The 22,966-nt window shown below is 51.2% G+C and overlaps 1 protein-coding gene across 4 annotated transcripts in view; it reads right to left on the bottom strand.

Moving 5' to 3' along the window:
- Positions 1-6,537, bottom strand: part of SULF2 (sulfatase 2) — a 109,607-nt gene extending 103,070 nt beyond the window's left edge. For 2 of the 4 annotated variants that reach the window (XM_031433658.2, XM_064497011.1), the window contains exon 1: positions 5,856-5,959. The gene's annotated coding sequence lies outside the window, so the exon portion shown is untranslated. Of the gene's footprint in view, positions 1-5,855; positions 5,961-6,336 lie in introns of those variants that run through there. The other 2 variants (XM_031433657.2, XM_064497013.1) reach the window with 2 other exon arrangements.
- Positions 6,538-22,966: the final 16,429 nt, after the last annotated feature.

Here is a 22,966-nt window from a genome sequence, read left to right as displayed (position 1 = left end):
ATTGGCTCCGCTTCCAAAATATGTCTCCAATCCACCCATTTCACTCCACCTCCATTGCTACCACCACCACCATCCTGGCCACTATCAGCTCCCCATCCTCAGGTCCCAGCTTCCACTTGCAAAGCAGCCCTCTCATGGTAGCTGCTGAGGAGTTTTTAAAAACACATCATGTCATTTCCTGACTTAAAACTCCCCAACGATCTTCCATTTCATTGGAAACAAAATCTAGATTTCTCACCATGGCCCACATGTCTCACCACTGACCCCATCTCTCTCCTTCCCCTGCCTACTCATTACCCTCCACCCCACCGGACTTCTGTCTGTGTTTTAAACAGGGGACTTGGACAAGCCATTCCTCTCCATCTCCAGGCCTTTGCACTGGCTGCTCCCTCTACCTGGAATGCTCCTTCCCCAGATCTTCCCAAGGCCAGCTCACTCTCAAAATTTAGGTCACAGCACAAATGTCACATCCTCAGAGAGGCCGCCCCTGACCACCTGCCAAAAGCTGTCCGCCCCGCCCATCGTCTTCCATCCTATCACTATCTTGTTCCCACCGCAGAGCTGGCCGCTTTCGGAAAGAGCCTCGGACTTGTTTGCTTGAGGATTATCTGCTTTTCACCCTCTGGGGTATAAATTCCACGAGAGCAGGGGTCTCTTTTGTTCATCCTAACGTCCAACAGAGTGCCTGGCCCACAGTAGCTACTCAGTAGACACATGTGCACTGACAAGTAAAAGGAATGCCCTCTTAACCTGTATAGCAGTTTCCAGAACCCCTTTACATGTCTGATCTCCCTTAGACCATTTCCTCTGCCTTTCTGCAGCCCCTGCATCAGATTAGAGGGTCCTCTTTCCACCTCTCTGCTGATGTGGAACATACACACACACACACACACACACACACACGGAACTCTGGTCCCCTTCCAGCAGCCAGGGCCCCCCTTGGGAGTTTGATTCAGCAGGGCCTGGAATTTGAGCTTTTTAATAGATACCTCCAGATGATGCACACGGTGGAAGGCTGGGCAAACACTGCTCCTGGCCACCAGAAAATGCAGAATCAAGGCCAGGTAGCACACGGTGGACACTCAGGTAGAAAAGTCTGGCCTCCAGTGCCTGCTGACCTCAGTGGAGGGGGCAGTGGGGGAGGCTGCCCACCCAGTAGCTAGCTGTTTCCATGGTCCCCACCTTGACCAAAATGGAAGCAGGTCCATCTGGCCATCATCTCTTACACTTGTGTCCCCCTTATCATAGACATTGGCCGTCTGCCTCCCCAGAAACCAGGTTTCCTTTCACTGGTGTCCTTGGGGCTAAGCCCCTCTGCCCCCAGCTCCAGGGTGGGCCCTGGGAGCCTGGCCTAAGCCCATTATCAGCAACTCATTTCCATGGCCAGTCACTGCCTTGGAGTGAGCATGACACAAAATGGTCTAATCAGGACAAAGAAGTTGTGTGTGTGTGTGTGTGTGTGTGTGTGTGTCTGTATACACACACAATGGAATACTACTCAGCCATAAAAAATAATAAAATAATGCCATTTGCAGTAACATGGATGCACCAGGAGACTGTCATACTCAGGTGAAGCAAGCCAAAAGAAATAAAAATACCATATGGTATCACTTATATGTGGAATCTAAAAAAATGAGACAAATGAACTTATTTACAAACAGAAAGAGACTCAGAGACATAGAAAACAAAACTCAGGGTTACAAGAGGGAAAACATGGGGTAGAGGGATAAATTGGGAGTTTGGGATTTGTAGAAATGAGCTACTATATATGGAATAGATCCTACTGTATAGCACAGGGAACTATATTCAATAACTTATAATAGCCTATAAGGAAAAAGAATATGAAAAGGAATATATATAAACATGTACAACTGAATCACTGTGCTGTACACCAGCAATGAACATGTTGTAATCAACTATACTTCAATAAAAAACAAAACAAAACAAACAGTCCCATCAGAGGGAGGCTTGGGGCTTGGGAGGGCATTACCGGAAAAGAAGCTTGTTCTTCTTGGGTGGGCTTGAACCAGAGAGGATGAGGGGACAGCTCTTGAGCTCAGCACCTTAACCATGAGAACAGCCAATGTTTACCGAGGGTCTGCCTGGGTCAGACACGGTGCCAAGCACTTGATGTGGACGATCTCATTTTATCCTTTCCTACTAGCCAGGAGATAGGAGCTGTGACCGTCATCATCTGCCAGACTACAATACTGAGGAATAGAGAGGTTAAGTAATGGGCCATGGATCTCACAGCCGGGCAGGTAGCCAGGCAGCCCAGCTCTCCTGACCTCAGTGCCCGAGCCCGCCCACCTGGCTCTTGGAGCTGGAGAAAGAAACCAGCCCTGTGGAAGGAAGAACAGAGATGGAGAGGGACGGATTCTAAGGTCAAAATCTGAGCCCTGACTCCAGCTGTGCCTGAAGCTGTTGCCTTAGCGTTTTCTGGTCATAAAAGCCAGTAAGTCCCCACCTCTTCTCCTTAGATTGGTCTGAAGTTTTTTTCTCCCTCTCTGTTGCTTACAAGAGAAAAGGTCTTGATTCCTTCACAGTCTTTCTAGGAAAATATCCCTAACCGATAATCCACTTGCAACTTGCCCACAGCAGCTGCCCAGTAAATACGGGCAGATGTGGGTGAAGATGGCTCCGGCTTCCCACCCATTAACCCGCTGGGTCTGTAACCCTGACACCCACCTGCGGCCAGCCCAACGCCACCTCCCCTCTCTGCTCCGAGTGAGGCCTGGTTCCCTAGCAACCACCCCAATTAGGCAATCACGCCATTTATCAGGATGCCAATTAATTATAATGATCTTAATGATCTTCCAATTAGGTAGCGTCTTGAATCCGAATCAGGGGCACTGCAGATTCCCCACCCAAAGCCCATCACAAGAAGGCTCATGGAAGGCAGGCCTGGGTAAGGCCTCCCTCGCCTGCAGGCTGGCCTTCAGAGGAGGTCCCACCTTCCACTTCCACTGGCCACACAGGGCCCAGGCCAGAAACAAAGGGCCCTGGCCTGGGCCACCCTTCCCGGGACAGGATGATGCGACTCCATTACCAACCACAAGAGGGCCGCACCTCTAGGAGAATTTTAACCCTCTCTCCACTGTGTGCTCAGGGGGGCACAAACCCGCACCTCAGATCTCATGGCTGTTTCCCCTCAGCCCCACCTAACAGTTCCCTTTGCATCCTGACTAGGGGAGTGTGTACTTGCAGGGAGAAAGAGACCTTGCCAGGCAATCACGTATTTTCCTCAGGGCAACTCCCACCCCCCCAAACCAAAATACAAACCCCAGACTCCCCTCAAACGGTGGAGGTTTTTGGAAAGAAGAGGGATTACTGAGGGGCTTCTGCCTTTCAAAGCTGGATTGCCTAACTGCATTTTCTGCTGCTGTGCATGTTTCTTCTACACATGGAAAAAAAGGCCAAGGTCAAGAAGGGAGGAGAGGACAGAGGGTCAGAGTGGACCCCAGAGCCTTAGGGCCCTTCCAGTCCTGGCTCTACCACTGACCAACTGTCGGAAGGTCACGATTCTCTTAGTGCCTTAGTTTCCTCGTCTTTAACATGATGACAATCACAGGACCTACTTCAGAGGTTTCGTGTGGATTAAATGAGTTATTATGCATAAGGATTTGTAACAGTGTGTGGCCCGTCAAACACTACATAAGTGTTATCTGTCATCTACAGTCTAGACAAAGTTCTTTCTTTCAACTACAAGCTGGTCATGCTGATATTCTTCAGGGCAAGGCTTTTGGTCTCTTTGTGGTGGGAGGAAGTCAAAGAACAAATTAGATGGAGTTGGGTGACATTCCAGGTCTGGCTAACTCAGGAGACCAGAAGCTGCCTTCTTGAGGCAGGTGCAAACAGATAAATGGAACACATCCAGGGAAAGGAAGAGGGACAAGTGATTCCCAAATCCAAAGGATGGACTTCAAGCATCAGGATGTGCAACCAGACACCAACTAAGTCCTCGGGATGGCAACTGAATGGAGTTGTTGGGTGGGGACACACACATGCCTGTTTGTATGTGCACAGCCTCACACACAGCCACACTGTCCTTCCTCACGCCGAAGCTTTTTACAATCAACTCATCAGTCAGCTCTTAAGTCTGAAAACTTAACATGTTATTAAGGTTTCAGAAAAAGCCATAAATTCAAATTTCAAAAACCCAGTAAATATACACAAAGCCCAAAGCCCAAAGCCACAATGACTCTCAGCCACAGCAGCTATGCCAACATCATGCACTTACGTCCATAAACTTGGCCCAAAGAAGACCCTTCACATGAAAATGTCCAACTGCCATCAGCCAAGCTGCCACCATCTCCCCTCGGTTGCTAATTGGAACACTAAGTCACACACCTGGACAGGCTTTTGTGATGAGTTTCCTCTACTCCACGCGTGGGAGGACCTCTCTTACAGGGTGAGGTGTCTTCAGCCTGTCCTCCCCACCCTCTTTCTATATGGGGTGAGTGGATTTAATTTAATTAACCCCCCCTCTGGTGGTTCTGTAATGGGTAGTGGAGGTGTAGTAAGAAATCCCCTTCGCTATTAACTACAAGATGCGGAGTAACTCTTCCTGCTCTGGGGAGAGACACCGGGTGTCCTCTAGGGAAAGTCCGCCCTCCCTGCGTCTCTGTCCCCCAGAGAACCCGCTCATGAGCAGCCTCCCTTCTCTGCCCCAAAGGGAGGGCAGGCGGCACTGTGGGAAAGCGGGCAGGGGACAGATGCAGGGGCGCGCGGGCGGGTGTCCCGACATGCACAGATGTGCAAATACCCAGATTCAGACGTAAGCTGAATGTAATTACTTGGTTAATTAAATATTGACTTTTAACTCAAAAAGTGATTACAACAAGCTGCAGGAAGACTGTCCAGAGAGGAGAGGGGGCAGGGAATGATTTAGAACTTTCAGGAAGGGGAAGAGGAGAAAGGGATGGTCAAAATGAATGTCTGGGCTCGTCCTACTGTGTGCGGGGGGGCCGTGGTCTTCGTCTCTAGACCTGGAATTGCAGACAGAGTTCATTGTGCAAAACTAGGATTTCCAGGTGCCTCCTTACATTTTTCCACCCTTAGACCGCATCTCTTTTCCCAGCTGCCCTCAAAGTGAACTGAGAGCTTCTGGTGCTCAGGAACTCGATACTATTCATTGCCTTTCTCTGGAACGTAACGCGGTGCCGGGCACCAGGAGGTGCTCCATAAATGTTTGTGGAACGAATGAATGAACTACTATAAAGAACACTGGAGAAAAAAGAAAGTGCACTCTTAGAAATCGCTGCAGCTTCACTGTCAGACTTCTGAAATCCTCGGGAGCCCGGGGAGGGGAGCATCTCTCTACAAGTGAATGAGAACTGGTTCTGTCTAACCCGGCCTGGGAGGAAGTTCGTCTTTTTAATCCCATTTGCCCTTTCGGTATCTTTGAGTTCCCACTCTGAAGATTCGGTCCACCGCTTTCCCGTGTTCTGCCTGGACAAACCCCACGTGGTCTGGCTTTCAGCCGGTCCGCTGAGTCTAAACTCAAAGGGGTCAAGGAGGCCATCCCCCTGCGGCCCGGGTCCACGAGCGCTGCCCCCGGGGGCCTCCAGGGCTCCGCGTGGCGCGTCGGCGGGTCAGGGGAGCGGTGGGAAGTCTTCGCCCGCTCGCCCAGCCCGCCAGCGGGGTCAAAAGGGTCATCCTCCCGCGGCCCGCCGGCGCCAGAGCCACCCTGCAGCCCGCCGGGTCCCACCTCCGCGCTCTGCGCTGGGGCCGGAGCCGGGCGGTCGGGACCCGCCCGGGCTCACCTGGGCGGCGCTCGCGGCCGCGCTCACCCGGGCCGGCTCCGGCCGCGGGGAGCCCCCGCCCCGCCCACCTGGCCCCCGCGCCCCACTCACCAGGGCGCACGGCCCGGGCGACCTCACCCGGCGCGGGGCGCTGCCGCCTCTGCCGCAGCCCAGCCGGGCCGCAGGGCGCAGGGGACTCCGCGCCGCTGCTGCTGCCGCCGCCGCCGCCGCCGCTGCTGCATCCCCGGCGAGTGCTGCTGCTGCTCCTCCTTCCCTCCCTCCGCCTCCTCCCGCCTCTCCGCCCTCGGGCTCCGCCGCCGCCGCCGCCCCCGGCCCCCGCCCCGGCGCGCCGCCCTCGCCAAAGTCCGGGTCCGCGCCCCGCCCGAGCCGCTCTCGCATCGCCCCAGCCCCTTGGCACCGCGCGGCCCGGCCGCCCGCCCGCCTGCCTGCCGGCCGCCGGCCTCCGCGCGGGGGAGGCGAGCGCGCGCCGGGGCGGGGAGCGGCGGGAGGGGAGCCGCGGGCGGCGGGGGCCCGGGGGCTCGGCTCCCCGCCGCGGCGCCCTCCCCGCGCCCCCGGCGCGCGAGCACTTTACCTCTGGCTCGAAGGACGGGCGGTCCGGCCGGCCCGGCCCTGCAGCTCCCAGAGCCCGGCCCTGGCTCCGAAGTCCGGCCCCGGACGGGGCAGTGGCGGAGAGCGTGGGTCCGGGCAGCACTCCGCCTCCCGATGCCTCGGGACCCCGCTGGCCGCGCTCCCGGCGCCGAGCGCGCACCCTCTCCGGGACACAGACGCACACACACCCGACACACTCGCTCCCGCTCGCCCTCGGCGGAGAGTTGAAACAGCTGTGGGATTCACCCAGGAGCTAGAAATGAGGGAGGGACGCGGGCCAGAGCTGTGCGTGCGTGCGTGTGTGTGTGTGTGTGTAATACACACACACCAGGGGGGCATCTCTAATAAATCAAATATCGCAATAAAGTCAGGAGGGCCATCGATCAGGTCCACTTGGCTGGAAACGGAGAGGAAGAATCCTTGCCTCTTTTCCGCTTTCTTTTCCTTCTCCTCTCGGATGGAAGGAGCCAAGTGTTCCGTGGGGCGTGCAACAGTCCTGGCCGGGCGCTCCCCTCCTAATGAAAGGTTAATAAATATTTTCTTTTATCTGCTTTCACGGGACCTCGACCTGGTTTCCAAACACCCTACCGCCTTCGCTGAATGCCCAGCTCTCGCCTCTAACCATACACATTTCTCTTTGGAGACGCGGGCTGGAGTCGGGACCCGAGGCTAGATCGCAGGGTGAACTGCCCAAGCGCCCGGGAAGCTCCTTGAGACATTAACTTGAGCTCACGTGAAATTAGCTGCCTTGCTCAGAAATGGTCCAGGAATAAGAAAGGAGAAACTGGCTTCCTCTGAAAGGGGAGGAACTCGACTCAAGGTGGTGCTGTCTACCGCGCTTTCCGCTGTCTCCAGCGTCACAGAAGAGGCTGGAGGGGGACAGGGCTGAAGGGTGGGCAATGCGCGGGCAGAGAACCAACTAGTAGCTGCAGAAAACAAAGCTAAATTGCTAAGGGCAAACCGATTCAGCTGTAGCTAAGTGTACTCGCAGGCAACAGCAGCTGATTTAAACCTAGTAACGCTCTTACAAGGTATTATACCTGTAGTACAGATGTGGAGACCAAGTCACAGAGAGGTTAAGTAACTGACTCAAGGTCACACAACTGTAAGTGGTGGACCCAGGATTTGAACGCAAGATGCTTGGCTCCAGAGTTGTTTTTAAATCCCAGGCCATCGTCAACTTTGTAATACAGCACCTCCTTTCTCTGCTGTAGTCATCTTTCATGATAGCTGGGGTTGTCATATTTAGCAAATAAAAATACAGAAGGTCCATGAGGATATACTTATACTAAAAAAAATTTCTTCGTTGTTTATCTGAAATTTAAATTGGCTGTCCTGACACAGCTGGGGGCTTTAGGCTCTCTGCGCCATAACCTCTCTTAGCTACCCCAGATCAGCTTACAGTCTAAGTAAATCAGAAAAACCTGGAACGTGTTTTTCCAAATCAGATTCTGCTGCACACCTTTTGGGACCACTGAAGTTGCTGATCTTCTGCCCTCTTTTTGCCTTGGAACAAAATGTGGAGCTTACCTCTTCACCATCACCGACGAAAAATAGCGGGGACCTCCCAACTCCTTCTGTCTCATCTATGCGGAAGGGACACATTTGTTGCAGAGTCTCTAGTCCCGTGCTGTTTGGGAGGGGTATAAAGCCGGCTATGTGTGTAATTTAAAATTTTCTAGTAGCTGCATTAAAACAATAAAAAGAAACAGGTGAAATTAACTTTAATAATATGGCTTACTTAACCTAGTATATCCAAAATATTATCACGTCAACATGCAATCTATGTACAAATTAGGAATGAGATATCTTACATTCTTTTTTCTTACTAAGTCTTTGGAAACCAGTGTATGTTTTACACTTACAACACCTCTCAGTTCGGACCAGCCACGTGGGGCTAGGGGATCCCCTACTGGACAGTGCAGTTCTAGGAGTTTCTGGGTGTTTCCCCTAGGTGATCTATGTAACCCTCTTATGTTTCAAGAAAACTGATGCTCAAAAAGGTAATGGGTCTTAATCAAGGTCACAAAGGTGACAAATGGGATTTTAACCCACTGGAGGCTGTGCCTAACTTTGGGACATGTTTTCCCTATGGTAGGAATTTTCTAACTGGGGCCTCAGAGCCCCATGGGGGGTGGCTCCCAGGGCCTGGGGTGGAGGAGGAAGGTGAAATCTGCCAGGAAGGAGATCTGCCTTTGCTTGCTTTTTCTTTGGGGTTCTGGAGAGTATTTCAGAGGTAGGGGGGACTTCCACAATAAAAATGTTCAAAAACATACAGCTCTTCCTTTAGGCCTCAAGTTCAGGAATATGGCTCTCCCTTCCTTAATGAGCTGTGCCCACAATTCTCTCCTCCATCCCTGTCTCCACAGCAGGGAACCCTGGTAATGGAGGAGCAGCTCACAATTGCTTATGTGGGGCTGAGATGGTGTCATCTGATTATCTTTTTGGCTATTTATTCTTTCCGCTGTTGCTGTTCAAACACCAAACATGGTGATGTCTGTGACTTAACTCCTTATACTTTCTTAGGAAGAGACAGATCTTTTGTGTGAGTGCCTCTTCGTGTGTGTGTACCTGTTTGTATCCCTGAGTTCGTGTACACACACCTGTGTGTGTGCAAGCACATTTGTGTTCACTGCAAGCAGGTGCGTGGATCAGGCTTCAGGTCAGGATTTAACTCACCAGTTCAGGCACTCACTGGGTCAGAGGGTCTGCAAAGTGCCCTCTGGCCATGTTTCTTTCCCGTAATTCACAGCAAACTCCATGGTTTTCTAGGTTCAAGGCGTTGGCCTAAGTGTTCCAGGTTCCCTCCAAGCAGGTGGGGACTCCTGGACCCATTCAGGAGCTCAGTGTCCACTTGGGAAACAAGAGGGGCCTAAGGGGGCTCAGATGTCCCCCAGCCTGGGAAGTCGTCCCTCAGCCATGACTGGGCGGGGCCCTGGGCGGGGCCTCAGTGTAATTCTTAGAACCCTTCCTGTCCTGTTTCAGCAGCCCCTGACCATCTCCAACCACCACGTCTGGGACAGCCTGCTCCCTCTGTGTCCCCCTGCACCTGGTGGTGTCTCTCGTTGTGATCCTCCTGGCTGGATAATCGGGCTTTTCAGGCTCCTTTCGCCAAGCCCGACTTCCTGCCCCCTTGTTGGCTTAACCTGGAGGGGACCCATCTCTTGACACCCACAAGCCCGTTTGCTCCTGTGAGTTCCATGGAGGCCCTCTGGGCAGAACACCCGCCTGGTTCTATCCATCTGGCTAAGCCAGAGTGCTCTTCTGCTCCCTGGACTCATATATATAAAACAATTAAAAAAAAGTCATTCCTGCTGTGTTTCTTTATCTCCAGCAAGAGGCTGAAACTCAATCTGACTGAGCATTTCTGGCTGCATTTGGGTTGGCATAGATGAGATTTTATGAGGGTTGTAAAAGTCAAGCTTTTAACGTGTCTCAAACAAATTGGCATGTGGAAGGAGAAACTTAAGAGCAGACACGTGATGGCAGAGGGGAGGCTCGAGAATGTGAGTGAGCCTCCGAAGTGGGGCACAGGTGTCTTGAATAATCCACCCAAGTTTGGCTGTAACTTGTTTCCTCTGCGATGACGCAGAAGAGGCTGCAGTCACCCCCAGGGGGTTGGGAACCAACGTCTCAGCGCCTGAGTGGGGACAGTTTTGCATGGTTTATAAAATACAAATTCCAGCATCATCTATCACATGAGTTTGTGGTTAATTCTGCTGAGTTTTCACTTAGACCCAAGCTGTCTTGTCTGTAGTATTGCAACTGCATTACAGAAAAACTGTTTACATTTCTTGAGGTATTGTGATAATGAAAAACAGCGCCACAAACCCCCATTAAGTCAGAAGAACATTAATTGTATTTCATGCTGCCTCCCTGGGCTGGCACGCTAACACAGACATGCTTTACTTCAGCAAAACAGGGCTCATCTTTGCAGCACGGTACCCATTTTCCTCCTTAATTACACGTAATTGTATAGTCTAATTTATTCTAACGCCCAACGCCTAAAAGTGCACATTCATGAATCAAGGGTGAGATTGGGAGGTAGGAGAATTATAAACGGGTATAATTACAGTCTCCTGGGGGCTGCTTGTGAGTAATCTCAAAGAGCAATGATGTTTACTCTGAATTCTTACCAATTCTTACCAATGGCTGCCTCCAGTTAGGAACACAGATAACAGTGACGATTTGTCTGGTTGCCTAACAATACACCAATAGTTCTCTTTCGGATAAGTGAGCAAGAAAAGACTAAACATGCGAATTTCACGTAATTTGTGATGGGATGAAACAGGGGCACACAGGCACACCATGTAACTGAGTATTAAAATGATCACTACTTCCCCCGGCAGCCCAGCAGCAGATCTCCGTGGATGAGGCAGAACTCGTGGGTTTCTGGTGGACGAGTTTTCTAAAGGGGAAAAAGCAGGGTCCATTTGACCACAGTGTTACTCAGTTTAGTCTCCCTCTGTGACAGCACACCTCGTTTTACAATTGCTTTCCAGAAAAATCACTTTTGAACTTTGCTCCTAATTAATCAATTAATGGATCAATTATGATTAATGTTGGTGGTTGACTTTGTAAAAGGGGAATTATGAGTCAGCGCGCCCCGGGGGCTGAAGTGCTAACTAACCTGGACTCTGCCCCCACTGGCTGGTGACTCCTTAGCTGACCTCCTTGGGTCTCAGTTTCCTTATTTTAAGAATGGGGATAACACTGAGGACTTTGCAGGTTGTCATGTGGACTAAGTGAGATGAATGAAGGTTAACCCACGGGGGTTGGCTAGGAGGCACACAGTGAGTGTTGGCTGCATCAGAATAAGAAATGTGCTACCATGGGCCACTAGAGAGATTCCATCGTCTGCGCAGTCTGACTGTGAAAAACCCAAAGCAGTCCACACATCCTCCCTCCCCTGGAAGTTACGAGGGGAGAATGGTGGCTGGGAACTGGGCTGGGTGTGGAGGAGCTTGTAGGACCCCCTGCATGACCCAGAGCCGGCACCATGAGGGTCACTGTTGCCAGAGGGGCGAAGCACCACCATCTCTGAGGGCACACAGCTGGGCAAAAACAGGAGGGTAAAGGGGTCCTGTTCCTTCCACACTGGCACAGCTCTGTGAGCCCGGGGGAACTCTGCAGAGCGGCTGGGCCAGCTCCATCCTGCTCATTGTCCAAGGACCCCCAAAGTGTCCCCTTACCTTCCTTCCAGCAGGACCTGGTCTTGCCCCACGGCTCTGTCCCGAGAGATGCCTCCCATCAGGCACAGCGCCGTCCCTGCCACGGCGAGGCAGGACCTCAGCCACTTGGCACCCAGGCTTTTCGTCGTCCTGTGCTTGCTCCGGGTGACTCATCCGCTTGTGCTTATATCTGGTCGCCCATGGCTCTGGCAGGCGCCAGGGCCCACAAGGGCTGGGCTGCCGACCAAGACTGCAAGCGGACGCCGCTGCAAAGAGCGGTCCCCTTCACCTTGGAGAGGGCGACTTAGGAGAGTAGCACTTATGGTTCAGAGAACACTTACTGCACGTGCCTGCGAACGCGGCTGCAAACAGCAGACCCACCTTGGTTAGCTAAAGCAAGAGAAGGATTTGTTAAAAGATGTAAATGTTCCCAAATCCGAAGCGGTGGTGGTGGTGGGATCAGAACGCAGGGTCTAAGCGGGTGAAGACTGGGACCACACCATGGGGGCTGCTTTGGTAACACACCAACGCCGCTGCATCTGTTCTGATGAAATTGGGCCCAGACACTGAAGGCCTGGCCATGGCTGAGCCGCTGAAAGAACCAATGACCTTGCCACAGTGTCTTCTAGAAGCTCAGACCCCTTGGGCACAGCCCACTGTGAATTTTCGTCTCCTGCGGGCGGGCGTGTCTGACTGGTGGAATCTGGGCCATGTGACTGTATCCTGGCCACGTGACTGTATCCCATCGCAAAGAGGTGCGGGAATTGGAGTTCCTGGCACCGGCGTGGGAAGGCTGGACTCTTTATGGGAGATGTTAGCACAATGGAGAGAGGGAAGTGGGTGGCTGTGCAAGACAAACGCCTGTTCCACCTGCCCAGTGCTAGCGCGTGGGCTGGGCACTCAGTGCCTCGCATTTCATCCTCCTCCTCCTCATGCTTAGAGAACCAAGGATCAGAGAGGGGAAGTGACTTATCCAAAGTCACAGGGAGCTCAGACTCCAGAACTTTCCCCAAACTTCCAAAGGCAGGATTAGATGGAAAATGGCACAGAATTCTCCAGACCCCAGCCATCTGGGTGCCCTAATGCTGGCCAGGGGGCCCAAGCACAAATGAACTCATTTTGTGTGGCCAGTGCAGTCCCAGGGTGGGCTGCGTACACTTGCTCATTGAGTCCTCTGAATGAAGCAGGAAAAAACTTAGGTTTCATCCATTCACGAATAGCCAGATCACATAAAATTCATCTGGGTGTCCCCGGTCAGAGGACTTGGGCTCCGGTTCTGACTTCTTGCTGCATGACGCTGGGCCTCGTTCCTTCTCTGACCTCTGTTGGCTCATCTGTTAAATGGGCAGCAAGATCTCTCCCCACTTCGCTCCTCCCATGACTACCATTCTGTTCAAAGTTGAATGTGAAAAGGAATATATGTACGTATGTGGACGACTGAAACATTATGCTGTACACCAGAAATTGACAAAACATTATAAACTGACTATATATCAATAGTAATAATAAAAGGTGAATGGGAGCATGGGGTAAAGGGTAAACTTCATGCAGGACAGCTCTCTTTTTCCTTGACCTTATTCCCTACCTGCAGCTGGTGGATGAGGAATTGGTACTACCTGAGTCCCACTGCATGGACTTGGGCTCATAAGGAGTCATAAGCCGGGTGATAGGAGCCCTGAGTGTTGTCTGTTTAGACAGTAAGTAGATTGAGAGCTGGATTTTTTTTTTTTCCCTTTAACAGGGAGCACACGCCTGGGAGCCATTAACAGACACTCTCTGGGTCCGAAGGCCATCGGCTGTCTGCTTTGGGGGGAACTTTATGGCTGAGCCTGGTGGGGGAGGGCCTCGCTCTGTGCCTCAGGGCTGCTTAGGAAGGTGCTTTGATCAGCCTTGTCAGAGCACGCAGAAGCCTTGCGCATCTTTGGTGAAATGCTCATCTATTCATTCATTTAACAAATCTGTTTAAAGTTGCTACTAAGGCTCAGTAACTAAATCTCAGGCCTCAGGACCCAAAAGATGATTTTCGTGACTCCAGCTCCCAGGGGCTTAGAGTCTAGCAGGTGACAAAGATACAACACTGAGTTCGACAGAGAGTTTGTGGCAGAACATCTTGCTTTTCACCAGCATCTGCCTCTGTTTTTCCTTGCTGATAGAAACTTGATTTTGTTCAGGTGGCAGTGTACCCCACTCAAGGGATGGCTCAGGACTGTTTCAAGCCACGGGTTCTCACGTGGTGGTTCCAGGACCGGCAGCAACAGCATCACCTGGGAACTTGTTAGAAATGAAAATTCTTGGGCTCCACCCCAGACCCACGGAATCAGAAGCTCCTGGGGTGGGGCCAGCAATCTTTGCTTTAACAAACACCCCCAGGTACCAATCATATGCGTGGCACAAGGCCATTTCTTGCCCATGAGGTGTAGGAAGGTATCAGCTGGGGGCTTTGGAGAAATAGTTTTCTTCCTGTTTAAAAGGTCAGAGTCTTAGAAGGTGGAGCTCCTACCTCATTTCCCCTTCCTCTGCTCCAGAAGTAGTGGCGTGTGCACATCTGCCTGGTGTTGGAGAGAGACATTGTGTGGCCAGGAGGGGGCGATGTTACTGATCGGCTGTGGACGGCCGAGTGGCAACTGCCCAACCACTTGGGGACCTTGTATGAAGAAGAAAACAGTAAATGCCCTCACAGCATTGCTACTTGTAGCCAAGAGCATCCCCGACAGACCCAGGTTTACCGGGCTGATAATGATCTACACTGACACAAACGTATCCCTGTCTCATTATGATGTTGCTCATGTCCTTTTCTTTATCTGTGTCATTTCCATATCTGTAATTTAACATCTTTTGACCACCTCACACCCATTAGGATGGCTACTATCAAAACCCCCAGAAAACAACAAGTGTTGGTAAAGATGTGGAGAAACTGGAACCCTTGTGCCCTGTTGGTAAGAATGTAAAGCGGGTGCAGCCACCATGGGAAACAGTATGGCGGTTCCTCAAAAAATAAAAAAGAATTACCATATGATCCAGCAATTCTGCCTCTGGGAATATGCCTTAAATAACTGAAAACAGGCTCTTAAAGAGATGTTTATACACCCATGTTCATAGCAGCATTATTTACAATAGCCAAACGGTGGGAGCAAGCCAAGTGTCTCTTGATGGATGGTTAAGATGGTAAATTTTATGTTGTGTGTATTTTACCACAGCTAAGAAGAAAATAACAAGACACACACGCACACACACACACAAACCTCTTGAAACCCACCGCTTCCCCTCATTCACATCTGCTGGCAGGTAGCCTGTTGCTCTTGCCTCTCCTCTGCGTTCTGGTCCCATATATCCAACAGGCTTCTTGGCATCTTCACCTGGAACTTGGGAAGGCAGCTCAAGTTCAACATGCCTGAGTCTGAACTCATGACCTGCCTCCCCAAACCTGCTCCTCCTGCCATGCTTGTCTTGGGGGTGACTGACACTTCCATTTATGATGTCAGAAATCACCCTCTTCCTTTGCCTCTTCACCCCAGCCTAATCCGTTGCAAATTCCTGGTGATGGCTCTTAAATATCCGCCAAGGGCGGGCGGCTCCCCCTTCTGCTCTCCTTCAGTATCACCTCTGACAACAGTAGTGAGGCCCAATAGGGCTCCCCCAGCATGCCCTGGCACCCCAAACCCATGCTTCAGGGCAGGGCCAGAGTGAGTTTTTCCGGCTGCAGATCTGATTGACCCCTTGCTAGTTTCACTCTCTGTAATCAATGCCATATGCAAATATTTCACAGAACGACCCAGCTCCTCCCAGAGTGAACTGCCCTGCAAGCTCCTCCCTGAGTTGATTTCACATCCAGTTGTAAGAGCCAAGTTGTCCTCTGGGTCTCTTGGGACTGAGTCTGTTAGATTTGGGGTCTGACATCAGGGAGGCAGGAGTGGGACATATGTCACTGACGATCACTGTCTTGGTTTGGGAGGTCCTGGCTGCAGACTCCGAGAAGAACTGGAGAGCAAACAGTTTATTTGGGAGGTGATTCCAGGAGATGCTGGCCAGGAGCAGGAAGTGAGAGAGGAGGGAGGAGAACAATTTGGGGTAAGCTATTAAGCCTGCTGGTACAGCAGACAGCTGGAGGACAGCCCCATGAGGAAGTCTAGGAGGTGGAGCCTTCCACGTGGACATTACCGCAGGATGGCGGGAGCCCCAACTCCTACATGCCACCCTTGGGGGTTGCTGGAAGGAGTATCAATTCTCTGGCACCTTCGGTCTGTCCTCTGTAGACAAAGTGATCTGCTGTGGTTGTGGACACATGCCTTTAGGCATCAGGAAGCAGGTATTAGTGGTTGGAAGTGGTCTCAGCCCACTGGAGGGCACAGAGAGCACTACCCGGGGTGGGGTGATGATGAGTGATGCTAAGTAACTCAGACCCTCACGGCAAAACATGGAGACACATGGTTAGAACGTCTGTCCTTTCAAACCCTCCTCTCCCTCAAGGAGAAAAATCTCCGTTCGTGCTAATATGTCTTGACTCCTTTCTAACACTTGATCAGCTCCCCTTTGAACCGAGAGCGAGCCAGCCTTGGGCTTTGCACCTTCCCGGGCTGTAATCGATACCATTGAAACCATGGCTATGGTTTCTAATTTATTTTTCCAATTAAGTATGTAAGGTTTGCTGTTAAAATAAATTTCTCCTTCCTCTTTCCTTTGTCCTGCTCATGCTTGAGGCCCAGTGGGAATGAGAGTGAGTGTGTATGGTTATTGATCATGTGTGTGAGTGTGTGAATGAGTGTGTATGGTTATGAGCGTGTGTGTCACAGTGTCTGGAGGAGAGCGGGGGTGGGGAGTCGGGGGCAGAGAGTGCAGAGGTGGTCTCCGAGGAGGGACGGTCCAGGTGAACAGAGCAGCCTGGACGTGTGGGCCTGAGGGCTGTGACTGGGAAGGGAGAGGAAGGGTTAGGTGGCTCCCGGGTCTGGTTTTACTTCGTCAATAAAAATCAGAGCAGCTAAACTTCACCGAGTGCACAGGCATCAGACACTGATCTGAACACTACCATGCACCTTATAAATGTATTTATTTGATACGTTGTGCTTGCTCTGTGGAGGCCCTGCTCTGGTTGTTTTACAAAACAATAACAACTCAACAAACATTTAGACCATGTAATCATTAAACCATTCAATCCCCACGACAACCCTGCGCGGAGGTGTTCCGCCGTCTCCATCTGCTTATGGCGGCTGGTGACACGTCTAGAGGGAGCGCATGGAGGGGCTGGTGCGTTGACCGGCTGTCTATTTCCAGGGTCAGAGTCCTCCCTATGATGATGCCCGGGTTTCCTCATGCTTGTAAAAAGCCATGAGTCAGTATGCTCATCAGCCATTTTACAGATGGAAAAACTGAGGCACACAGAGGTGAGCAATGTCTCCATTTGAGAGTGGCCAAGCCAGGACCCAGCCTAGGCCTCCAGCTCAGGCCCACATTGTAACCACGTGTCATCACCCCACAGTAATGAGCCCTTTGAAGAAAGGTGAGTCACTTACCTTGGCCATGCCTCAGTTTCCTCATTTGCCAAGTTGGGATCTAGTCATCCTGTCCTACTGACTCACCAGGGGTGGTGAGAGAAAGGACCAGGGCCAAGGCTCCCAGAAACGTCCATTAGGATGGCTCTCTGGCTGGGGAGGAAGCTGGCTGTGGCCGGCTCTGCCCCTGTGCCCTGAGCACCTGTGGCCAGTCATGTCCCCTCATTGGCTGCAGTTCCCTCACCTGGAGTGTGGGTGGGCTGAGGTGAGATCTGAGGTTCATGAGGCTCTACACGTGCCCCTGGTTATCCGGCGCCGTCCTGATGCACAGCGGGGCTGCCTGCGGTGACTCTCTGGGTGGTGGATCATGGCAGAGCAGACCAGCTGATCTGAGACTTATTGTTCTAGAAAAGTGCATTCGGGAGGGGCCAGGCTCGGCTCTGGCCTCCGCAATGACCCTTGTGGCCACATAACTGGGAAGCGATCCTCTGTGCTGAGACGTCACAAACACAGGTGGAGCTCAGGCCCTTACAGACTCCGCCTGGATGGATGTTGGACAAGAGGTCCAGCCCCGGGTTCAGATGCTCTGGGCCAGGCCAGCTCCTGTCAGTCTCCCCTGAGTTCTCCTTTGAGGCGGCGCTCTCAGAAGGGTGCATCATTCACTCATTCGGTTCATTCATTCAACAACTCTTTGCCAAGCGACTCCTGTGTGCCAGGCACTGTTCTGGGCGCCAGGGAGACAGCTGTGAGTGAAACAGACCAAAGGCCCAGTTTTCATGGAGCTGACAGTGCAGTGGGGTGGGGGAGAGGGGCAGTGAACAGTAAGGTACACCCCCCCCCAGAAGTACAATCGTATAGATAAATGTATGTATGTGTGCACACACACTTATACACATGTACACATACACATTTAAGTTGTGTGTTATTGCAGGTACTAACAGATGCTATAAAAATCAGGCAAGGTATTGGGATAGAGAATTCTGGGGGGCTACTTTAAGTAGGGGGGCCTGGAAGTCCTCTCTGAGGTGTGCCATTTGGGCAGAGGCCTGAAGGAATTAAAGGAGTCTTCCACGTGTTTATCTGCAGGAAAAATGTTCCAGACAGGGGAAACAGCATGTGCAAGGGCCCCGTGGTCAGGGCATGTCTGGCATATTCTAGTCAATGCAGGGAGACCATGAGGAGGCAGCTGTGACAGTCCAGCCAGAGATGATGGATGCTTGGACCATTAGTGGTGGAGGTGGAAGGTAGTCAAATTCTGGCCATAGTTTAAAGGTAAAGCCAACAGGATAGGTTGATAGATTGGATGTGGGGGGACAAGAGGATGAGAAGCATCAAGACCACCCTCATGGCCTAATCACCTGGAAGGATGGAGTTGCCTTTTACTATGGGAATGACCAGCCTGGGTGGAAAAGGGGGCATTGGAAACCTGCACCTTGGACCCTGATGCTGGGGGTGCCCTCACCCTCAGTCCCTGCAGCCTCTGTCCATCTGCAGAAGGGCCCTGGAACACTAACCTTGGATTTAACCCGGAACCAACTCTTCCTTCCTGAAATCCCATCTCTAAAGTTTCCAGGGCACTTTTGACTTTCTCTTTTAAAGACTCAGCCTGCGTTTTATTTTAACGGCTGGGGTTCATTCCAGCCCCTGCAGCTAGAGAATAAATGGATGAACATTCTCTCAGCGCCCAGAGTGCCCCAGGCCCACAGAGGAGATTTAGCGTGGCTGCCACCTGTCCAGACGGGTTTGTTGGAAAGCACTACATCTGTTAAAGGGAGTTTGAATGTTAAAGAGGGGTATCAATTGTAGGAAGGAAGTTACTGAGTCTTCAAATGCCATCAACTGGGAAAAAGACGGATGGGGTTTTTATGGACATGGAGTTTGTCCCAATAAAATAAAACATCTTAAAACCTGTCTTTACTGGCATCAAAGTACTGCAGTGTTGTCTAACAAAGCAGATTACATCTCAGTGATGAAGTTTCTTAAAAACAAAAACCAAAGCAGTGCTGTTACCCATCTATCTGGCTTTCTAAAGCAACTGCAGTAAAAATATACATTTATCTGGGCAATGAAATTTACAAAGCTCCTACTGAGCGCGGGGCCCTGGACTAAGGAGGGCGGAGAGCGGAGTCAGAGCTTTCCTCAGCAGGCTCATGGTTGCTGGGGGATGTGGACATGGACACAGACAGCACACAGGGTGCAGGGGGTTAGTGCAGTGAGAGGGGTCCTCAGGTTCAGGGGTGGGAGGGATTGCCAGGTGCTGGGGGGGTCAGAGAAGGCTTTTGGAAGGGATGCTGTGTCCATTAGCTTGCATTTGCTGGCACGTGATGGAAACCCTGAATGAATCTGATTTACACCACAAGGGAATTTATCTCCTACAACAGAGTCTACCAGTCAGATGGACTTCAGGGTAGGTTGGTTCAGCAGCCTCACACTACCACCAGCCTCTCTGCTTTGCCGTCTGTGGCTTCATTCTCAAGTCAGTTTCCCCATTGCTCACAAGGTAGCTGCCATTAGCCATTAGGACCACCTGTCTCCTTGTCGGGTCCACTGGCATTGAGAGAGAAAGCTCTCCTTCAAGGGTCAGATGTACATCCTTGTCTCCAATACAGCTGGCCCTCTTAGGTCACATGCTCACCGTGGACCACTGACAATCTCTGGGGGATTGCTGTACACCAATTACTGCTGACGAATCAGGATGACCCTGGAGCAGAGGATGGGGTCAGTATCTCCTGAGCTAAGTCGCTGATGGACACCAAAGTGAGGTTGGGCCAGCATCAACATGTCTCACTTTTGAGTGGGTGAACTGTTTGGTATCTGAATGATATCACAATAAAACTGCAATTAAAAAAAAAAAGACCAAAGCAAGACCAAACACAAAGCAAAGTTGGGCTTCTGTTTGCAAAGAGGAATGGGGAAAGGATATTGGTTAGAGAGCCTTCTGAGCAGGGCGTTGGTGGATTGACTGGTGGGCTTTTACACTGGCAGTAATAACAACCACCACCATAACTTGATAATAATATTAACAACAGTGGGCAGTAATTTTGAGCACATTTTAGAACCTATTCATTGCACGCAGAGCTTTAATGCAGAGCAGAGTCTCTCTGATCCAGCCTCCCTGACCTGACTCACCTGTTCATCTGAGTTAAGCTCTCCATTCCTCTGTAAACATATATACAGATAAGCCTACCGCTTAGGGCCATCGGCCCCTGCCTGAAACAGACAATGAGTTGCCTGTTGACTGAGTCACTGGTTTTGTTCCCAAACCTGTTTACTCCAGGTGTACTTTAGATCGTAATTACACAACTTAAATAAATGTAGCAAATGGGTAACTAGGAGTGCAAAAAGGGATGAGTGGCTGCTTCAATGAAAACCAAGTTGAATTGTTTACAAGATTTCTTAATGGCAAAAAGCTTAAGAAGAGATTTAAAAAACAGATGACGAAGAATAGCCCTAGAAGGGTACCACCCAATATAAATAGTCAAGTGCCGTGTGTGGCGCTGGAGCGCTTGAAATGTGGCTGGTGTGGCTGAGGAACGGAGTTTTCGATTTTGTTTCATTGTAGCCAATTTAAATGATTCGAGCAGATTCAGTTACCGAAAACCTTTTCAGTATATTTGGGGCAAAGTCTTTATATGAATCTGCTTTTTCCACTTTAAATTCCCTGAAATTGAAATGCAGATCAGCTATTTCTGATAAGCATAAAGATGCACTGTGAGTGTAGCATACACACCAGATTTTGAAGTTTATACCAAAAAAAGTAAAATATCTTAATTTTTATATTTATTATGTGTTGAAATGATAATGCTTCAGATATGTTTGGTTAAATAAAATATATCATTTAAATGACAGCTTTGTTTTTTTGAATGTGGCTACTAAAATTTTTAAAATTACACATGTAGTTCACATACTTCTATTGGACAGTGCTGGTCTGGAAGGATTCAGCATTGACATTGCTTTGCTCGTGTCTTTAAGTCGTGATCCCACCTTCAAGATACTAGAAGGTGGGATTAGTGCCCTTATCAGAACTGTATGATTATCTGAAAGAAAGGAGACTGGGAGAATTCAACAGCAGACTCACATTAAAAAAAAAAAAAATTTAATTGGCTCTGTCATGAAAATCTTCACTAAGTAATGCACATGTATTTGTTTTCTGTTAACCTGTGTAAGGATGTGACTCTACCTTTTAAAAAAACTCTCCACTTCAGCCAATTTAGTTTTACAAATGGGCTTACTGCTGGTCCCAGTCGTCCTGGGTGAGACGGCCCCTCCCGGGTTTTACAGCTGCTCGGGGATAATGATTCCCACCTTGGAGATGGGGGACACGAGGATCAGCAGGGGAGAGCAATGCACAGGGGTGCCCCAGGCAGGGAATCAAGGAACAAGGAGGACTGGGTCCCGAGCTCCCTGACATCATCCCAGGCTTGCACTCTTCCCACCCTGATGCTGCCAGGGTCCTGGACATGGTGCTCTGGTAGTAAGCCAGTTACAACTCACCTCACAAGAGAAACCCCACTTGCTTGGGAATTTCATCAGCCTCTCTAGGCTGAAGGCTTTCCAGGAGAGCAGGACTGACTTTCTGGGACTCCCAAGTTGTCATCGTGAAGTAGAAATAGCCAGTGAATGGAGTGCATGCTTCCTTTGGTGGCTTTAACAGTATGCCAGGTGACGGATGCCATGTGTGTGTCTCTCACCCCCTTCATACGGTGGAGCCCTAATCCCAATGTGTGAGATGGGGCCTTTGGGAGGCAATGAGGTCGTGAGGGTGGGGCCCTCAGGTTGGGATTAGTGCCCCTTTCAGAAGAGACCCCTCTAAGGAGAGAGCTTGCTCCTGTGCTCTCTGCTTTGCTGTGCAAGGAGACACTGAGAAGGTGGCTTGTCTACCAGCCAGGAGGTAGGTGCTCAGCAGGAGCAGAATTGGCCTTGGTCTTGACCTTGGATGCCCCAGCCTCCAGCACTATGAGACAAAAACGTTGTCTAAGCTGCCCAGTCTATAGTAATTTGTCATAGCAGCCTGAACCAGGACCCCATAATTCCTCCCTTGTCCCTTGGTTGACATCTTGAGTAGATCTGGAAGCTTCTCACACTTCCTCAGCTCTAAGAACAAGTGCATCTTTCAGGCACTGAAGAGTCCAGCCAGGATATGTTAACAATCACTCTCACAACAGTCTCAGAGTCTCCTGCTGTGAATTCCCTTCCCGGAATCTCCTTCCACATGTCCCTCCTCTCTCACGTCGGGGTGGGGGTTGCTGGCAGGCATGGGTGTTTCCAGCACTGTCTTTAGAATGAGTGGGTTATGCCTCTAGCTTTGGAACTTCAGCCAAAATCCCAAAATTCCTCCAGAAAAGTCTTCTTCAATGTCCAGTTGCAGTGGATTCCCTGTCTCTGGAGAGAAGGACTGTTTTCTGGAAAGAGGTGTCGGGAGCAATGTGTGTGTGGGGGGCTGTCACCGAGGCCCCTCTTCCACCCACGAGGGCACAGTCAGCAGTCAGTGCTGTGGGCTGCGACTCTGGCGCGGTGTCACCGGCCCCCGGGGGAGGGGTGTGGGCCCTGCCTGACTCTGCCCTGAGACCTGCGGCTCCTGATGGGTCCGTGTGGCCTCGTCCAGGTGAGGACTAGGCGAGTCAGCGCACAGGAGCGCTCGGGACCCCGGCGCCCACCCAGTCAGTGCCCGTGAGCTCAGCCCACTATCGTCCGCGGGTCGCCCATCAGCGGCAAAGGTGAATCTGGTCAAGAGGCCGCCCTGGAATCGGGGCTTTGGGTTTAGGAGGAGAGATTTCTGTAGGGCTGTTTTGAGATTTAGCCTGTAATTGGCAGCTTTGCTTCCAATAGCTCTCGAGAGACAAGCCATAAAAGGTTGCTTATCCCTAAGCCGAGAGCAGCGCGGCCGCGGGAGGAGCGGCGGCCCCCCCCCCCCCCCCCCCAGGGGCGCCCGCTCTGGCGGCTGCTGCTGTCAGGC

Source organism: Camelus dromedarius, chromosome 18 (assembly GCF_036321535.1).
Source record: "Camelus dromedarius isolate mCamDro1 chromosome 18, mCamDro1.pat, whole genome shotgun sequence".
NCBI lineage: Eukaryota > Metazoa > Chordata > Mammalia > Artiodactyla > Camelidae > Camelus > Camelus dromedarius.
The sequence above is the reverse complement of the archived record's forward strand: the minus strand, read 5'-3'. Positions and strand labels throughout refer to the sequence as shown.